Here is a 7,442-nt window from a genome sequence, read left to right as displayed (position 1 = left end):
GACAGACACTACAGTGGGTTGGGCTCCCTGGGGTTTCAGCGACAGGGCTCTGGCACACACCAAGGGACTTGGCTGCCCCAGTGCTTGGAGTGTGTGGGCCGTGTGCCTGGGGCTTGCCGCCAAGTTTTGGGCCCTTGCCACGCTGCCATCTAAACCTGACCTTCCCTCTGCAGAAGGCTGAGCACTTGAGGACCTTCCCAGGGGACTGACTGCAAACTTGCTTCTGATTCCCATGCCGTTGCTTCTGCTACAGTCAGCCAGATGGCACCCGAGCGGGCTGAAAAGCCAGGTCGGGAGCGATCCCTCTTGCCCTTCATGTGCCCATCATGCCCAAGGCAAGCAAGGACATGAGTGAGTGGCTGAAAAGATGGCATCCCAGGAAATATGATGCTTGCTTGCAGAGCAAGGGCAGGTGTGAATATACTGGCCAGATAGGCTCGGGTTTGAATCTCGGTGCCACCAGTTAATTAGCTGTGCTACTTCAGCAAGAGACAGGGCCTCTTCCAGGCTGGCTCCTCACATATAAATGGTGATCATAATTGTACCTCCCTGACTAGGTGTCAGGAATGAAAGGTGATCAAGCTAGGAGTCGGCACGGCAGTCTCCTGCTCTTCCTGTTCGGGGAACATTCTGGAGCCATTGGGGGGGCGGGGAGGGGAGCAGAACCTTAGGGAGGAGATGTGCGTGGGAGGCGCGGGCAACACCCAATGTCTCCTTGATCCGAAGCCTCCCGCGAGCTTCACTCTCCTTCCTTCTTCCGGCCAATTTAAGCGTTCAGGATGCTCATCCCGGACCTCTCCCTGCCTCATTCTGGAGAATCCAAGCGGATTCCAAAGGATCCCTCCCCACCCCACCCCCCGCCCCACTGTGGTTCATCTTCCCACACAACTGCATTTTTTTTCTTGCCGGTTCAACGTGTGGTTCAGTTGTGAGTGTTACATGTCTTTGGGGCGGCCCCAACCCCGGATGACCTGATGTGCCCCAGGAGGAAACACGGCCCTGTCCTGCACCATTCTCAGCGCTGCCCAGGGGGAGCCCGTGACTGCAGCCCCGGGTCAGTCTCCCTCACTGGAGGGCTCCCTCTTCTTCACACTCGCGCCCCTTTACCACGCCCGATGCCTTTCTCCAGGGACTGGGCCCTCCTGATGACAGCCCCTGGCCAGTCTGGGTTCTAAGGTGCATGCTGGCCGTGCTGCCTCCCGTTCTAGCCGACCGCGGTATTATTGTAACGCTTTCCACCGTCATCACAGCTTGAACGGATCCATTGCTTTTCTGTGGTCCTGGTTTTATTGTCCAACCCCCAACCCCCATTTCCCCTAAAAGATGAATTCCAAGGCCTTCGCCAAGCCGGGAGATAGACCCTCCACCCTCTGCTGGGGCCCCCCTCTCCAGCTCTATTCCACAGGCTTCCTCCATACAGGCCACAGAGCTGATGCCTTTACGTCCCTGCTCTGTCTCCCCAGACAGCCAGCCCTGCATCGCTGTCTTTACACCCCTGTGTCTCAAAAACAGCAAACAAACTGGTGACCGTGGATTTCTGCATGGCAACCCCATGTGTGTCAGAGCAGAACTGGGCTCCATGGGGCTTTCGGTCTCTGCTTTCTTAGGAGTAGACTGCCAGGCATTTCTCCTGAGGCCTGTCTGGGTGAACCCCAACAGCTAACCTTTCAGTTAGCAGTCGTCACCACCACCACCACCCTGCGCAGGGACTCCTGCTTTAATGCCCAGTTTAAGCCTAGGCTCCCTGGTGAAGCTTTGCCCACTTCCACAGACAAGATCAGCTGCTTCTTCATCGGGGTCCCTTTGCATTTTGTTCTTCCCTATTATATAATACACACTTTGTGGCATGATCATTGAAGTGATCATCTGTGGACCTGTGTATACTGTAAGCTATGAAACACATTTCAGTTCAACCAACACTGATAGGACCCCCTACGAGGTACTTGGTCCTGAACTCAGCCTGAGGATCTAACAATGCTGTGCACTGGGATCGCGGGGCCCAAGGAACCACTTGCTCGCTGTGTGACTTTGCACAAGCTGTGAAGTTCTCTGTTTCCTCATTTACCCAATGGGGCTAAAGACAGTATCTCCCTAATCACACTTGTATAAAAATCAAATGAGTTAATGTAGGTAAAGTACTTACAGTAATGTTTGGCTCACAGTAAGAGCTCTAAAGGGCTGGCTGTTAATAGCACACTGTCAATAAAAGCTAAATGAATAAGTGAAAATAAAATGAAAGGGGAGCCCGACTTTGCCTATTGCTAATCATAGGTCTTGCGTTTCCTTTCTTCCATGTCTGTAAAACATGCTCTAACTAAAGCAGCTGTTCAAAATTTATTGAATACAAAGTATGAATTAGCTTAAATATCACAGAACAAAATTATAAACGCTGAGCCACATAAAATTACTGACTGAAAGATATTCAACACTGAAGTCAGATGCTATCACTAAACTTCAGCTTGTCTTTAAACAAAGTCTTTCTTGGCTTGCAATAAACAGAACGCACACTGGAACACACTGGCAGTCTGACACTGGTGTGAAATCGGAGCGTGCACTTCCTGGAGTGTATTTTGGGCTTGATTTAGCCAAACTAGTTTCAGCGCTGATGCGATCTGGTTTTCATTTGTCTTCTTAGGAATAGATAAACACCCTAGTATATAATAGGTTTTCTAAAACCTGGGTTTCAGCATCTCAGGAACCCCCATCACACGATTAGAGGAAGGCATTGCGAGGACATTGACCCTTACTGGGCTGTCACTGACTGGGCTCAGGAACTTCCAGAATCCCATCGAGGACACAGGGTTAGACCCAAGAGGATAAGTCTCTTCTGAATAAGAATGTTGGATTGATAATTACTTAAGGGTGTGGCAGGGGAGGTTGGAGGGAAATGGGGAGCTAACAACAATGAGTTGTTCCAGCGTTTATTATATTTGCACAACTCTTCTTGATATGATTGAATTACTGACTGGTATGATCTGTGTATTATATGCCAGTAAAACCTTTTTTTTCTTAATGCTCTTGTTAGATATGCTGGTGAAATTTAAGTGTTTCACAGATTGATTTACGTAGCATTTCACAAACTTATAAAGTAACCATTACAGATTATGTGGGGAAAAATATTGAAAGTACCCTGTACAACCAAAAGAACAAACAGATCTGTCTTAGAAGAAGCACAGCCAGAAGGTTGCTTCCAGGCAACGGATGATCAGACTTGGTCTAGTAGAGACCAGTCCCTGAGGAAGGCCATCAAGGTGGTAAAGTGGAGGGGCAGTGAGAAAGAGGTAGGTCTTCGACGAGATGGACGGACACAGTGGCCGTGCCAATGGGCTCAAACCTAAGAACAATGGTGAGGACAGTGCGGGATGGTGCAGCTTTCCTTCTGTTCTACCTCGGATTGCCATGAGTCAGACGGACTAGACAGCACCCACCAACAGCAACAACTGCAACAGCAACACAACAAACTGATATCCCCTATTCTCACACCCACCCGTGCTGTGTCCATGCCAGAAGCATTGTGAGGAATCTGTCTGTTGGGCCCCTCAGGGGGCTCAAGAGGGCTAAACTAATCTCTGTGCACCAACGACTTCAACTTCTGAGCACTGTGCTAAACCAGGGTCACAAGCACTATACACGGCAACACCCTTATATGATCTATGAAATGAGAAGGGTCATCGTCCCAAAGTTGAATCACCATTGTAGGGGTCAGCCAAAAAAGTATTCCAAAAAGCTGTAGAAATCTTTCTCAATGAATCCTGTCTAGGTCTTCAGAAGGCAGTGTCTCCATCTCTTCAGCCCCTGACTTGGTCTGAGCTCTTCCATAGACACCATGCAGAAACAGGCCGTATCAGCATTCTCCGGGAATTGCTGCTTTCCAATGCTCTTGGAGTGTGGGGCTCCACAGAAGACTGAAGGGGCACCGGCCCAGGGTGGAGAAAGGATGAGGGAAGGTTGCCTGCAAATTTTCCTAGGCCAGCACTCCGAGAATGAGCAGGGACCTTGCTTGTCACAATTGAAGACAATTCTCAGTGGAACATTCCAGGCTTTTTTCCCTCACCGATATATAGTTTAGTGTCCCTAAAACGTCTTTGTCATAAGCCCATGTCCTGTGACCTGTGAGAAAATCTACCAAGGTGACCCCTTTAGAATTAGAAAACAAAAAGCTAGCTGGTTCCAGAGATCCTCTCAGAAGGCACTGCCCTATCACCAGGAACATGCCAGCACCAGAAACACTGGATTGACTCCCACTAACTCAGAAAACACTGGAGGGTGCAGGAAGAAAAACCTATACCCAAACAAATCCAACCCCATGCCTTCGTTGAATTGTAATGAAGTGATTACAGTGACCATATTTCTTTTTAATAAATCATTTTATTGAGGACTCTTACAGTTCTTATAATAATCCGTACATCAATCGTATCAAGCACAATTGTACATATCTTGCCATCATCATTTCCAAAACATTTTCTTTCTACTTGAGCCCTTGGTATCAGCTCCTCTTTTTGTCCCCTCCCTCCCTGGCCTTTCCACCCTTGTGAACCCTTGTTAATTTAGAAATTATTCTTATTTTCCTATTTCACGCCATCAGCTGTCTCCATTCACCCACAGATTTTCTTGGACTGAGCCTGTCACACCTACAATAAGAGGGTCTGTGTCTGGTTGCGGCACTTCTGCCACGTGATCGGGGATTGATGGGACTAAGAGTCAAATCCGCTGGTCCTTTAGGCTTTCCAAGTGCAGCCACAGACCACCTGATGATGCCCAGTGGCTACTTCCCATGGGGTGTGTATACAACAGTCTCTGACCAACGGACTGGTACATACATACACTATCTTGCTAAATTCCATTGACTGGGTGTTTAGGGTACTCTATCCACATGTCTACTCTCAACTCTCTGACCTGGTAGGTCAAAGGGACTGAGTTAGTTAGTTTATTGTGTCAACCTGGTCACTAAGCACATGTGGGGTTAATTGAAGGGCAGAGGGATAAATGGCTCAGTGAGCCTCGCCTTTCGAGTTCTCAGGTCTCTTGCTTTGTGATGGTCGGCCCAGGGTGCAGCTGCCTTAGCAGTTCCCTGCTTCAGCTTGCAAGGCTGACTTCCTGCAAGACATCTCCAAGGAGAAGCCACATGGACCTACCCTGATGCAGCCCTGGGTACTATGGAGACCCCTGCCAGTGTTGAGATGCTTCACTGACCCGGCTTTCCTCCTGCAGTCGGCATCATTGCATCTATTTTGTGAGGTGGAGGAGGACTTTGTGGACTGGTGTTGGACATATGGGTTAATGAGTCAATGTTGGACTTGTGGGCTTGGGCAGCACTGGGTTGGGATATTTTCTTGATGCGCACTTAACCTTCACATAAAACTCTCTTGTATACATGGGTCTCTGAGGATTTTTTTCTCTAAAGTACCCAGACTAACACAGAGACACATCCACCTGAAGGAAAAACCTAGACCTCATCAAGGAGAACACACATTGTACACTTTTGTCTTTGGCCTGAATCACACTTGGGCCTGCCTGTGAGGCAGGAGGCAGCCCCCACCCCTCGCCCCCCTCACAGAGTGTTATACCTGGCTTTACAGGTGAACTGGAGCAGAGAAGAGCATGGCCTACCTCTAGTAGCCGGGGAAAGTCCAGGTCAACCCTGACTCTTGGTGACAGTGCTCCATGGGGTCATCGATGGCTGATTTTGGGGTAGATTGCTAGGGCTTTCTTCTGTGGAGCCTCTGGGTTACCCCTAACCTCAAATGTTCCAGTTATCTGGACAGATTGACCATTTATACCATTCAAGGACTTCTCTGTTAGCATGAATCTGGGGAAAAAATGGCCCATGAAGGCCGCCATAATGCACAACAGACTCCCAGGTTCACACCAGGAAAGACCTGGGCTCATGGGAGTCTTTAAAGCTGGGAGGCGGAACTTATTTGTGTTTGCAGTTGGGGCGAGGTGTTTCATGCAAAGCCAGAGTCCAAACCATCGAGTGAAAGAGGCATCAAGGCGAGGGGGTAGTGAGATATCTGAGAGTGTGCACCTTGCGCACTAAGTACTCCATCCCCTTCAGGGACTGTGGATTTGAAGAGTCGTTGATGCTGTGGAAGGCAGGAAGGGGCTGTGAGGTTGAGGCAGAGACAGATGGCAGCCACACTTTGCAACAGAATCTTTGATGTGGTGACATTGCTCACTACAGGTTTGTAAGGTAGCACACATTAGCCCGTGCTTAGCTTGCTTGTTGGATAACTCTGCACGGAAGGCTGCCCTTCCGCTGAGTTTGCAGGTGGGGCAAGGTGCTGAGAGCTACATCAGGGCTGTGGTCTTGCCAGCCAGGGAGAATGGGCCTGTGGTGGCAGAGAGCAGGGTGACGTCAGCATCTGGAGAACCCCTGGGGAAGAAGGTTTGTTTCAGGACAGTGGCCCACAAGCCTGAGAGGGGCAGGCCCATCACAGGACGTGGGTGGAAATTGTGAGAATCGTAGGCTCCCGGTTTGTCATCCCAGCTAAGGAGGCTTCCAGCCACCACCACCCCCTTCCTTGTTAAAACAGAGGCAGGGAGTTGGGCGTCAAGTGTTGGGAGACTGACCACGTCCCTTCAACAGCTCCGTGTCCTCAGGAAGGTGGCCTCCCCTCACCAGCCCCTGCTTCCCTGTCAGAACAGACTGCACTATAGTTCACTGAGGGCCTGGGGTCCCTTCTAGTTCTAAAGCTCTCAGAGCTGTGAGCCCACTGCTCAGGAAGCCAGAGCTCCACCACCCGGTCTCAGAGAAGCAAGGCAGTGTGGGCCAGGAGGCATATGGCCCAGCGGCCACAAAGCTTCCTCCTAACTCAACATTTCTGGGATGCCCTTGACGGGGATTACAAACACACGGTTCAGAGCCATTCCAAGCCGCTCTTCCGACTTCCCACTTCCCTTCACTCCTGACCTGACTCTGGTGCCATTGCTTCCTCCCTTCTTCCTGGTCTCCGTGCTCCTCAGCACAGGGGAACGAGCCTCTAGGCCTCAGCCCTGGACCACAGCACCCTGGCCCATCTCCCAAGGTGGGGGTGGCAAGAACAGAATCATCTGTGGGGTGTCCAGTAAGGGGATACGAGGACACGCCGACATTGCTTCCTGCCCTGCAGCCATCCAGCACCCTCTGCCCTGCCTTGGCTCGCTCCATTCTCACTGGTCTCCACCGCGGCCGTGGCACCCGCCTCTGCCCTGTGCTGAGCGTCTTGGGTGCAGCGAGGGGCCCTGGCTGTCCCCCCTCAGGCCAGCCGTGCTGAGTGAGGGCCAGGCCTCCGCTGAGCGTCCAGTCGGGCTCTGGCTTGAGAGAACTGAAGTCTGGTGGGGACTCTGCTCTAAAGGCCCTGCGAATCCACAGAGGAATTTATGCAAGCACGCAGATACACACCCACAAAGACACACACACACACACACACACACACACACACACACACACACACACACAG

The sequence above is a fragment of the Echinops telfairi genome, unplaced genomic scaffold (assembly GCF_000313985.2).
Source record: "Echinops telfairi isolate 266 unplaced genomic scaffold, ASM31398v2 ScPeMD7_7467;HRSCAF=8505_1, whole genome shotgun sequence".
Lineage (NCBI taxonomy): Eukaryota > Metazoa > Chordata > Mammalia > Afrosoricida > Tenrecidae > Echinops > Echinops telfairi.
This window is presented reverse-complemented; position numbering follows the sequence as displayed.